This window comes from Carcharodon carcharias, chromosome 16, assembly GCF_017639515.1.
Source record: "Carcharodon carcharias isolate sCarCar2 chromosome 16, sCarCar2.pri, whole genome shotgun sequence".
NCBI classification, from domain to species: Eukaryota; Metazoa; Chordata; class Chondrichthyes; order Lamniformes; family Lamnidae; genus Carcharodon; species Carcharodon carcharias.
The window spans coordinates 115,006,868-115,019,180 of record NC_054482.1 but is presented as its reverse complement, the minus strand read 5'-3'; the positions used below and the strand labels follow the sequence as shown (position 1 = coordinate 115,019,180).

At 44.2% G+C, this 12,313-nt stretch overlaps 1 protein-coding gene across 4 annotated transcripts in view; it reads left to right on the top strand.

Annotated features, from left to right (window-relative positions):
• The window catches only part of syde2 (synapse defective 1, Rho GTPase, homolog 2 (C. elegans)), a 137,141-nt gene that overhangs the window by 120,776 nt on the left and 4,052 nt on the right, over positions 1-12,313 (top strand). The gene's annotated exons all lie outside the window — the stretch shown is intronic.

Here is a 12,313-nt window from a genome sequence, read left to right as displayed (position 1 = left end):
TGCAATCTCCCTCCATTTAAATAATATGCTTGTTATGATATGGCAGTTGATGTGTGCCAGCCAGACCAAATCCACAAGGGAAACTTGGTTGTGCTATCACAGTTTTGAAATTTATGTTTCTTTCAAGTGGATCTGTAACTTGAATTCAAAAGTAATGTTCACTGAGACCTTTAGAGATTTTAAAAATTAAATTAAAATATTCATTAACAAAAAAGATTTCAAGCACATACATAAAACTACAAGTACTTACTACTATAACAAATCCTAAAATCCTAATTGACCTGACCCCCAGTTACACACCCACTTTATGGCAACAGTCCAAAATAGATCTTAGACTTAAAACAAGCAAATTAATACACTACCCACTTGACAATGGAATACCAAATGGCTTCCCGAACTTCAGTCACTTTATATAGCAGACTTATGCACAAATGGCTGGAGGTTTCTTGAAGGCTGTTTCACACACACCTGTTAGATCTTACATGGCCCTCTCTCTTTAATTTGCAAACTCTATTGTCCCATATGGCTTTGGAACTATCTTATTCATGATATAAAAACTTTTACATTGCCAGTATCTGGCTAATTGTAAACAGACTAAAATCCAACAATCCCTTCCCTTATCTAAAAATGCAAATTCCCATCACACCTAATATGCTAAGCCAACATTGATGTTTGCCAATTAGCATCTCAAGCACATTTCTACATTTAGCTTCTTTTGATGATTTCAAGCTTGCAGTCTACTTGACTCCAAATGTTATTAAATCACACAGAACCACCAATACTTACACCCATAAACCTACTTCACAATAAATCAGAAAAGTATTATGAAAATTATTATACTTTCGTCACATGCTGCCTTTCTATTCTTGCTGCCAAAATAGATAAGTTCACATTTTCCTACATTATACTCCATCTGCCAAATTTTTGCCCACTCACTTTGTTACTACCGGGATGGGAGGAGTATGCGAATTATCAAGCCCCACTACTCCGCAGGCCATACCATTAATTTAAATGTTTAATTTTTCTCACCAAAATGACTAATTGTTTACCTATACTTCTGGTACCCAGAAGAAAAGAAAATCTGACCAGGCTTCTTTCAAAAAACTCCATGATTAATTTATTATAAAACAAAACTTTTTAAACAAGTTTCAAGAACTGGTTGACACATGATTGTAATCTGGAAGTCTATCAAAAGAACACCTTTAAACTTCTCTAGCACACACACTCATACACACACAAACTGTTGTCTCTCCAGAGTTGGGTGGTTGGAATAAACTCTCTTAGAAAGAAAGAAAAATTAGGTTCACGGAAACTCAGTGCTATCAGTCTGAAGTTTCCTTGGCCCAGCAGATGTCGGGAAGTTCATCAGCAATTCTTCAGCATGGAGGAAAGTATAGCTGGACCAATTCTTCCTGTCTCAGTGAGCAAGTCCAAAAATTATGCAGACAAATTACATTCCGATGAGGATTGTCCAGCTACAGGATGAGAACCACACATGGTTTCACAAAGCAGAGAGGGAAAGAGAGTTAGTTCTCAGCCTTTCCCGAACAAGACTGAAAGCAAAACCACAGGTTCAAACATAAGGTTTGCCTCTCCCATGTGATTGCCTTTTTGTCTTCCAGCTTCATTAATTAAAGTACTTTGCAGTTCAAGACAAACAAACAACTCCTTCTCAAGTACCAAATAGCTCAGGTGATTTCTTGGAAGAGGCCTGCTTGTTGACAGTTCCTTATGACCCTTTTTTAAAAAAAAACTGACAGCCTTCAATATCCAAATACTGCAATGTTCTTCCATATTTTAAAAAGAAAAGCCCAGTTTAAAGAGATATGATTCTAACACTTAACCTATCCATATCTGTTTGCAGACTTCGTGTCCTCTTCAGAACTTACTTTCTTACCTATCTTTGTGTCATCAGCAAATTTAGCAACCATACATTCAGTCCCATCATTCAATTCAGTGATGTAGATTGTAAATAGTTGAGGCTCCAGCACTGATACCTGTGGCATTCCACTAGTTACAGCTGGCCAACCTGAAAATGACCCATTTATCCTTACTCTCTGCTTCCTGTTAGCTAATCAATCCTCTATCCATGCTGATATGTTACCTCATATACTCTTATTTTGTATACTAGCCTTTGAAGTGGTACCTTATCAAATGCCTTTTGGAAATCCAGGTGCACCATATCTACAGGTTCCCCTTTATCCATGTTTCTTGTTATTTCCCAAAGAACTTTGATAAATTAGTCAAACAGGATTTCCCTTTTACAAAACCATGTTGACTCTGCCTGATTGTGTTAAGATTTTCCAAGTGCCCTGTTCTAGCCTCTTTTGTATTAGTTTCTAGCATTTTTCATGTGATGGATGTAAGTTTAGCTTGTAATTTCCTTCTTTCTGCCTCCTTCGTTTCTTGAGTAGAGGAGTTAGATTTGTTATTTTCTAACCTGATGGGACCTTCCCAGAATCTGGGGAATTTTGGAAAATGCATCTGTTTTGCAATGCAATGCAGCCACTTCTTTTAAGACGCTAGGAGGAAGTTCATAAGGTCCTGAGGACTTGTCAGCCTTTAGTTTTAATAGTTTCTCAGTACCTTTTCACTGGTGATTGTAATTGTTTCACGTTCCTCCCTCTCTTTTACTTCTTGATTTATATAGAAGTACACATATTTGGCAAACTTAATTCAAAGTGGATTCTGTCAATCAATTGTCATTCACTTCTTACATAAATCCGTGCTGGTCCAATATTTTATATTGTTTAGGATCAAACATTAAAATCCCTTACCAAGCATTTTACACAGTAACTGCACTATTTAAACATTTGTTTCCCCAGGTAAGTAAGCAGTGTAGATATACCCACGAATTGAGTGGGAGTTTATCACTTAGATATGCAATAACCATTCTCCATCTGTTTGCAGTGTTACAAATAATGTAAAAATTTCTAAGTTGAAAATAATGTGTTAAGAAAGATAAAATGGTTTCAGTTAGGTTGTTTGTGAGCCTTGGTGCCTGGGAGCCTGGATAGATTCCTGACTAAAAGGTCAAATCTTTAGGGTTTGCTTGTATATGTGTTTTTAATGAGGTTTTACAACCCCTGAAAGTAAAGAGATAGATTAAAAAGCGTTAAAAGTTTGGTAATTCTGGAGAAAAAAACTTTACTGTTGCCTAACAAGAGTGGTCAAGACAGGAGAGCAAAATAGTAATATGAGAAATGAGTGTCAGAGAATGGCAGGAAGGGACAGAGAAAAAAACCTAAGAATACAACAGTCAAGATCAGATATTACAAAGGTGACAAAACTGAAAGCTCTCTATCTGAATGCACGTAGCATTCATAACAAAATAAATGAATTGATGGCCCACATTGAAGTAAATAAATATGATCTGATAGCAATTATGGAGATGTGGCTGCAGGATGACAAAGATTGGGTCCTTAGTATTGAAGGGTACATGACCTTCAAGAAGAATAGGAAACTAGGTGAAGGGGTAGCACTGCTAATCAGAGGGCATTAGTGCAATAGTTAGAGATGACCTTGGTTCAGGAGATCAAGATGTAGAATTGGTTTGGGTGGAAATTAGGAATAGTAGGGGGAAAAAGTCATTAGTGGGAGTGGTCTGCAGGCCCCCAAACAGTAGCCACAGTGTAGGATAAAGTATTAAAGAGAAAATATCGTGTGTTTGTGATAAAGGGACAGCAATAATCATGGGTGGTTTCAATCTACACACAAATTGGATGAGTGGGCTTTCTTATGAGGAAAGGTTGGACAGACTGGGTTTGTTTCCACTGGAGTTTAGAAGAGTGAGGGGTGATTTTATTGAATCCTGAACGGCCTTGACAAGGTGGACATCGAAAGGCTGTTTCCTCTTGAGTGAGTCCAGAATAGGGGGCATTGTTTTAAAATTAGGGGTCGCCCTTTTAGGACAGGGATGAGGAAAAATTTTTCTGAGGGTTGTGCAACTTTGGAACTCTCTGCCTCAGAAGGTGGTGGAGGTAGGGTCATTGAATATTTTTAAGGCACAGGTAGATTCTTATTAGGCAAGGGAATCAAAGGTTATCGGGATTAGTTGGGAATATTGAAATCGAAACACAAGAAGATCAGCCATGGTCTTGTTGAATGGTGGAGCAGGTTCAAGGAGCTGAATGGTTGTCTCCTGTTCCTATTTTCTTATGTTCTTATGGTCAAGTGACACAGACACAGAGAAAAGATAGGGAAAAATAGAGTTCAGAGGAGAGAGCGAGAAGAGGACTGGGACAGGCAGTTAGCAGCACCTAGAGGAGAGTGCAAGTGGAGGACTCTGGGACAGGCAGTCAGCAGCACCCAGAGGAGTCGGGAGTTGGGGAGGAGTGCGAGAGGAGCCGGGAGTTGGGGAGGAAGCGCGAGAGGAGCCGGGAGTTGGGGAGGAAGCGCGAGAGGAGCCGGGAGTTGGGGAGGAAGCGCGAGAGGAGCCGGGAGTTGGGGAGGAAGCGCGAGAGGAGCCGGGAGTTGGGGAGGAAGCGCGAGAGGAGCCGGGAGTTGGGGAGGAAGCGCGAGAGGAGCCGGGAGTTGGGGAGGAAGCGCGAGAGGAGCCGGGAGTTGGGGAGGAAGCGCGAGAGGAGCCGGGAGTTGGGGAGGAAGCGCGAGAGGAGCCGGGAGTTGGGGAGGAAGCGCGAGAGGAGCCGGGAGTTGGGGAGGAAGCGCGAGAGGAGCCGGGAGTTGGGGAGGAAGCGCGAGAGGAGCCGGGAGTTGGGGAGGAAGCGCGAGAGGAGCCGGGAGTTGGGGAGGAAGCGCGAGAGGAGCCGGGAGTTGGGGAGGAAGCGCGAGAGGAGCCGGGAGTTGGGGAGGAAGCGCGAGAGGAGCCGGGAGTTGGGGAGGAAGCGCGAGAGGAGCCGGGAGTTGGGGAGGAAGCGCGAGAGGAGCCGGGAGTTGGGGAGGAAGCGCGAGAGGAGCCGGGAGTTGGGGAGGAAGCGCGAGAGGAGCCGGGAGTTGGGGAGGAAGCGCGAGAGGAGCCGGGAGTTGGGGAGGAAGCGCGAGAGGAGCCGGGAGTTGGGGAGGAAGCGCGAGAGGAGCCGGGAGTTGGGGAGGAAGCGCGAGAGGAGCCGGGAGTTGGGGAGGAAGCGCGAGAGGAGCCGGGAGTTGGGGAGGAAGCGCGAGAGGAGCCGGGAGTTGGGGAGGAAGCGCGAGAGGAGCCGGGAGTTGGGGAGGAAGCGCGAGAGGAGCCGGGAGTTGGGGAGGAAGCGCGAGAGGAGCCGGGAGTTGGGGAGGAAGCGCGAGAGGAGCCGGGAGTTGAGGAGGAAGCGCGAGAGGAGCCGGGAGTTGGGGAGGAAGCGCGAGAGGAGCCGGGAGTTGGGGAGGAAGCGCGAGAGGAGCCGGGAGTTGGGGAGGAAGCGCGAGAGGAGCCGGGAGTTGGGGAGGAAGCGCGAGAGGAGCCGGGAGTTGGGGAGGAAGCGCGAGAGGAGCCGGGAGTTGGGGAGGAAGCGCGAGAGGAGCCGGGAGTTGGGGAGGAAGCGCGAGAGGAGCCGGGAGTTGGGGAGGAAGCGCGAGAGGAGCCGGGAGTTGGGGAGGAAGCGCGAGAGGAGCCGGGAGTTGGGGAGGAAGCGCGAGAGGAGCCGGGAGTTGGGGAGGAAGCGCGAGAGGAGCCGGGAGTTGGGGAGGAAGCGCGAGAGGAGCCGGGAGTTGGGGAGGAAGCGCGAGAGGAGCCGGGAGTTGGGGAGGAAGCGCGAGAGGAGCCGGGAGTTGGGGAGGAAGCGCGAGAGGAGCCGGGAGTTGGGGAGGAAGCGCGAGAGGAGCCGGGAGTTGGGGAGGAAGCGCGAGAGGAGCCGGGAGTTGGGGAGGAAGCGCGAGAGGAGCCGGGAGTTGGGGAGGAAGCGCGAGAGGAGCCGGGAGTTGGGGAGGAAGCGCGAGAGGAGCCGGGAGTTGGGGAGGAAGCGCGAGAGGAGCCGGGAGTTGGGGAGGAAGCGCGAGAGGAGCCGGGAGTTGGGGAGGAAGCGCGAGAGGAGCCGGGAGTTGGGGAGGAAGCGCGAGAGGAGCCGGGAGTTGGGGAGGAAGCGCGAGAGGAGCCGGGAGTTGGGGAGGAAGCGCGAGAGGAGCCGGGAGTTGGGGAGGAAGCGCGAGAGGAGCCGGGAGTTGGGGAGGAAGCGCGAGAGGAGCCGGGAGTTGGAGAGAAGCTGGGGGAGCAGGGATGACTGAGGGAGTTCAGTGAGGAGGGAACGATGTGATACTTTGAGTACCGTGAGTACGGTCGGGTAAGCATTTACTATTTTTATTGCTTTTGTTTTTTAAGGTCTTATTTTGTGGTTCATCGTTTGTAGGGCTATATTCTGTAACAACGAGAGCAGGGAAGAACGGCCCGAGAGTAATTGATATTAAGTATCTTGCAAAAGATTCAATTTAAGTTAAAGGGTAAGTCATGGCAGGATAGCTTAAAGCCATGGTGTGCTCCTCCTGCTCCATGTGGGAAGTCGGGCACATTTTCAGTGCCTGGGGCCAGCACGTGTGCAGGAATTGTCTCCAGTTTCAGCTCCTGGAAGCCCAGGTTTTGGTGCTGGAGCGGCGGCTCAGGACACTGTGGACATCCATGAGGCGGAGAGTATTGTGGAAAGCACGTATAGAGAGGTAGTCACACCGCAGGCTAAGAGTCCACAGGCAGGTAGGGAATGGGTGACCACCAGGCAAAGCAAGAGGAGTAGGCAGACAGTGCAGGAACCTCCCCTGCAAAACAGATATACCGCTTTGGATACTGTTGGGGGGAATGACTTCTCAGGAGAAAGCAACAGCGAAGTTCGTCGCACCGTGGTTGGCTCTGCTGCACAGGGGAGGAGTAAAAAGTGTGGGAATAGAATAGTTATAGGGGATTCAATTGTAAGGGGAGTAGATAGGCGTTCTTGTGGCCGCAAATGAGTCTCCAGGATGGTATGTTACCTCCCTGGTGCTAAGGTCAAGGATGTCTCAGAGCAGTTAGAGGACATTCTGAAGGGGGAGGGTGAACAGCCAGTTACACATTGGTACAAACGAAATAGGTTAAGAAAAGGGATGAGGTCCTAAAAGCAGAATATAGGGAGTTAGGAAATAAGTTGAAAAATAGGACCTCAAAGGTAGTGATCTCAGGATTACTACCAGTGCCACTTGCCAGTCAAAGTAGAAATAGCATGATATATCAGATGAATACATGGTTGAAGAGATGGTGTGAAGGGAGGGTTTCAGATTCCTGGGGCATTGGCACCGGTTCTGGAGGAAGTGGGACCAGTACAAACTGGATGGGTTACACCTGGGCAGGACCGGGAAAGATGTCCTAGGGGGAGCATTTACTAGAGTGGTTGGGGAGGTTTTAAACTAAAATGGCAGGGAGATGGAAACCTATACAAGGAGTCAGAGGAAGGGCTCTTCAGGAGTCAGAGAAGGGCAAAGACAGGAACAAAAGACAGAAAAGTGATAGAGAAGTCAAGGGCAAGAATCAAACAGGTCCTCAGTGAAAAATAGTGGGAACGGGATAAGTAATGTTAAAAAGACAAGCCTTAAGGCTTTGTGCCTTAACGTGTGGAGTTTTCACAATAAAGTGGATGAATTAACCGCACAAATAGATGTAAACAGGTATGATACAGTTGGGATTACGGAGACATGGCTGCAGGGTGACCAGGGATGGGAACTAAACATCCAGGGGTATTCAGTATTTAGGAAGGACAGACAAAAAGAAAAAGGCGGTGGAGTTGAATTGCTGGCTAAAGAGGAAAGTAACGCAATAGTGAGGAAAGATATTAGCTCCGATGATGTGGAATCTGTATGGGTAGAGCTGAGAAACACTAATGGACAAAAACGTTGTGGGGGTTGTATATAGACCCCCAAACTGTAGTGGTGATGTTGGGAATGGCATTAAACAGGAAATTAGAGACACAGGTAATAAAGGAACATCTGTAATTATGGGTGACTTTAATATGCATATAGTTGGGCAAATCAAATTAGTAACAATACCATAGAGGAGGAATTCCTGGAGTGTATATGGGATGTTTTTCTGGACCAATACATTGAGAAATCAACGAGAGAACAAGTCATCCTCAACTGGGTATTGTGTAATGAGAAAGGAATAATTGGCAATCTAGTTGTGTGAGGCTCCTTGGGGATGAGCGACCATAATATGATAGGATTCTTCATCAAGATGGAGAGTGACGTAGTTGATTCTGAGACTAGGGTTCTGAATCTTAATAAAGGAAATTATGATGGTATGAGGCACGAGTTCACAATGATGGATTTGGAAACGTTACTTAAAGGGATGACGGTGAATAGGCAATGGCAAACATTCAAATAGCGCATGGGTGAACTGCAACAATTGTTTATTCTTGTCTGGCATAAAAGTAAAACAGGAAAGGTGGCCAAACCGTGGCTTACAAGGGAAATTAGAGATAGTATTAGGTGCAAGGAAGGGACATACAAATTGGCCAGAAAAAACAACAGACCTGAGGATTGGGAGCAGTTTAGAATTCAGCAAAGGAGGACCCAAGGGACTGATTAAGAAGGGGAAAATAGAGTACGAGTAAGCTTGCAGGGAACATAAAAAATGACTAAAAGTTTCTATAGGTATGTGAAGAGAAAAAGATTGGTGAAGACAAATGTAGGTCCCTTGCACTCAGAAACACAGGAATTTATATATATATATATATATATATATATATAACAGGGGAACAAAGAAATGGCTGACCAACTAAATACATACTTTGGTTCTGTCTTCACAAAGGAGGACACTAATAACATACCAGAAATGTTGGGGAACACAGGGTTTAGTGAGGGGGAGGAACTGAAAGAAATCAGTATTAGTAGGGAAATGGTGTTGGGGAAATTGATGGGATTGAAGGCTGATAAATCCCCGGGTCCTGATAATCTATATCCCAGAGTACTTAAGGAAGCGCCCCTAGAAATGGTGGATGCATTGGTGGTCATCTTCTGAGATTCTATAGACTCTGGAACAGTTCCAACAGATTGAAGGGTAGCTAATGTAATCCCACTATTTTAAAAAGGAGGCAGAGGGAAAACAGGGAATTATAGACCAGTCAGCCTGACGTCGGTAGTGGGGAAAATTCTGGAGTCCATTATAAAAGATTTAATAGCTGAGCACGTGGAAAACAGTGGCAGAATTGGAGAGTCAGCATGGATTTATGAAAGGGAAATTATGTTTGACAAATCTACTGGAATTTTTCAAGGATGTAACTGGTAGAGTTGATGAGGGGGAGCCAGTGGATGTGGATTATTTGGATTTTCAGAAGGCTTTTGACGAAGTCCCACATAAGAGATTGGCATGTAATATTAAAGCGCATGGGATTGGCCGTAGTGTATTGAGAAGAATAGAAAACTGGTTGGCAGACAGGAAACAAAGAGTAGGAATAAACTGGTCTTTTTCCAAATGGCAGGCAGTGACTAGTGGGGGTACCCCAGCGATAGGTGCTGGGCCCCAGTTATTCACAATATATATTAATGATTTAGATGAGAGAATTAAATGTAATATCTCCACATATGCAGATGACACAAAGCCGGGTGGGAGGGTGAGCTGTGAGGAGGATGCCAAATCAGTGTGATTTGGACAAGCTGAGTGAGTGGGCAAATGCATGGCAGATGCAATATAATGTGGATAAATGTGAGGTTATCCATTTTGGTAGCAAAAACAGGAAGGCAGATTATTATCTGAATGGCTATAAATTGAGAGAGGGGAATGTGCAACAAGACCTGGGTGTCCTTGTACACCAGTCGCTGAAGGTAAGCATGCAGGTACAGCAGGTGGTAAAGAAGGCTGAGGTTACGAGGAGGACGAGCAGATCATGACTGAAATAGCCGATGAAATGACTTACTTTCCCGAGAATGAAAAGATCTATTCAGACAAAGACTGCAAAACAGTGGCCACCAAGTTGGACTTTTACTTGTAATGTGCGTGTGTTTTTTAAATTGGAAAATACTTTGCCTTTCTACACTGCACATTTTTTTATATATATAAAAATAATTAAAATTTGGTCTTCATAGTTGGTCTTCACAGCAAGAGGATTTGAGTACAGGAACAGGGATGTCTTGCTGCAATTATACAGGACCTTGGTGAGATCACACCTGGAATATTGTGTGCAGTTTTGGTCTCCTTATCTGAGGAAGGATGTACTTGCTATAGAGGGAGTGCAGTGAAGGTTTACCCGACTGATTCCTGGGATGGCGGGACTGACATATGAGGAGAGATTGAATCGATTAGGATTGTATTCACTGGAGTTCAGAAGAATGAGGGAGGGAATCTCATGGAAACCTATAAAATTCTAAGAGGACTAGACAGGGTAGATGCAGGAAGGGGAGTCCAGAACCAAGGGTCGCAGTCTGAGGATATGGGGTAGACCATTTAGGACTGATGAGGAGAAATTTCTTCACCCAGAGAGTGGTGAGCCTGTCGAATTCGTTACCACAGAAGGTAGTTGAGACCAAAACATTGCATGCATTCAAGAAGGAGTTAGATATAGCTCTTGGGGCGAAAGGGATCAAAGAGTATGGGGAGAAAGCAGGAGCAGGCTATTGAGTTGGATGATCAGCCATGATCATAATGAATGGCAGAGAAGGCTCGAAGGATCAGATGGCCTGCTCCTATTTTCTATGTTTCTATGTATGTGTCAAAGAGAGGACAGGAATTTTAAGCCGTCTGATTTTGAGCAAAATACTATAAGGCTATTGGGACAGTAGTTAACTGAATAATCAATTATAGGTCTCAGTAAAGTGATCAGTTCAGTCCAGTGCTACTGGCAAACTGAGTTTAGGGAACTCATTTTTGTTTGGCCTTTAGTTGAAGAAACAGTGAGTTTAGAGTGTGGTTTTTGGGTATTTTGGTAGAGAGATACGAGTTGACTGAGAAGCACCAAGTGAATGCTCAGGAATTCACCAAAAGAAAACCATTCTCAACTGTGCCAGTCCCATGCGAGAAGCCTTTGTGTTAAGCTATTGATAACTTTTCACTGGTTTTAGTATCTATATAAAGATATTGCTGGGGGAAGGAATAGGGGAAATTGGAAGCATCATCTTGTATTTGTATTGAGAGCTTTCTAACTTTTTTCAGTGTGATATAGTTTACTTGCTTAAAAAAAAAGTTCACCAGCAGACTCCTGTGAATTTGTTCAGTAACTTTCCTCCACAGTTTCTGAAAGAAAAAGTTAGGCTCTATCAAACCAGGTTTCAACCTGGGATCTGACTTGTCCAGTATTAACATCAGCTGGCATTATAAGTGTGATGTAACCAGCAAAATTAAATACCTATTTATTTTGTCGATCAACAGTTTTATTAAAGGAAGACCTGTATAAACTTTAAATCTTGAGTGTTTTACATTTAAAAATTGCTAAAAGTTATGCAATTTCGACTCTTGCATTTTGAAAAAACATTACAATTTTTGTCAAACAGAACTCTTGTCCACAATACGAGCTGCTTTCTTGCACACATTCCTCAGTTTAATTACCTGAAACACCTTACCTAAAAACACCTTGCCTGAAATGTTTTGCGGAGCTTCTCTTCTGACAAAGTAAATAACTGTTTTTGGTTTGAGCTAAATTGTACATGGCCAACATTGCATTGACAGTGTGCATTACATTTGCAGATTGTTCTTTTGGGATAATTGCACAGTAGTTAATACAGTTACAGAGGCAGCTTGATTAGAAGAGGTTTTGTAATGTAAATGCGACAGATATTTGCAAATTCTTGGAGCCAATATATGTGAAACATGTCAATGTAAAACTGAGTGCAGGACTAACCTGTATGATTGAAATAATCAGTAGAAAACCGCTGTCCTAATGGAAATGGATGTTTGTATAAGCATTGGACGATATGTTTAAGTTCATGAGGTCAGAAGTTCTTAGCGCTATAAAGTGAACAAAGCTGACCTTGCAGGGAACAAGCCGCCATACTTTTGCATGTTTCAGTAAATGAATTACACTATGTAATAGTTACATTATCAATGAAGACTTTTTCTGAAACGAAACTATGTAACCACCAACATTTAATTTTGCTCTTGTCCAACTGTACTTGTACATAATGATGCAGAACTCTTAAATTTTAAGAATGAATGCAATTTAATTTTTTTTTACTACCTTTAATTAAATCACCATTGTAATAATTTTTGTACTACTATGTAGTTGTCAAGGTTGGCATGTGTTTGGTGTGGTTGAAGCTTGAAATGGAATCATCGTAATGAATGATGGTGTTTGCTGCAACCAAATTTAGCTTTACATAGGAATTCTTCAACTTTCCACTTACTTTGAAACATATCTATGCTTTAATTTCAATGATAAAGGTTAGTGAAGGAGCTAAAGATGTTTAATTTGTGAAGGCACCAAATTGAAGACAGACC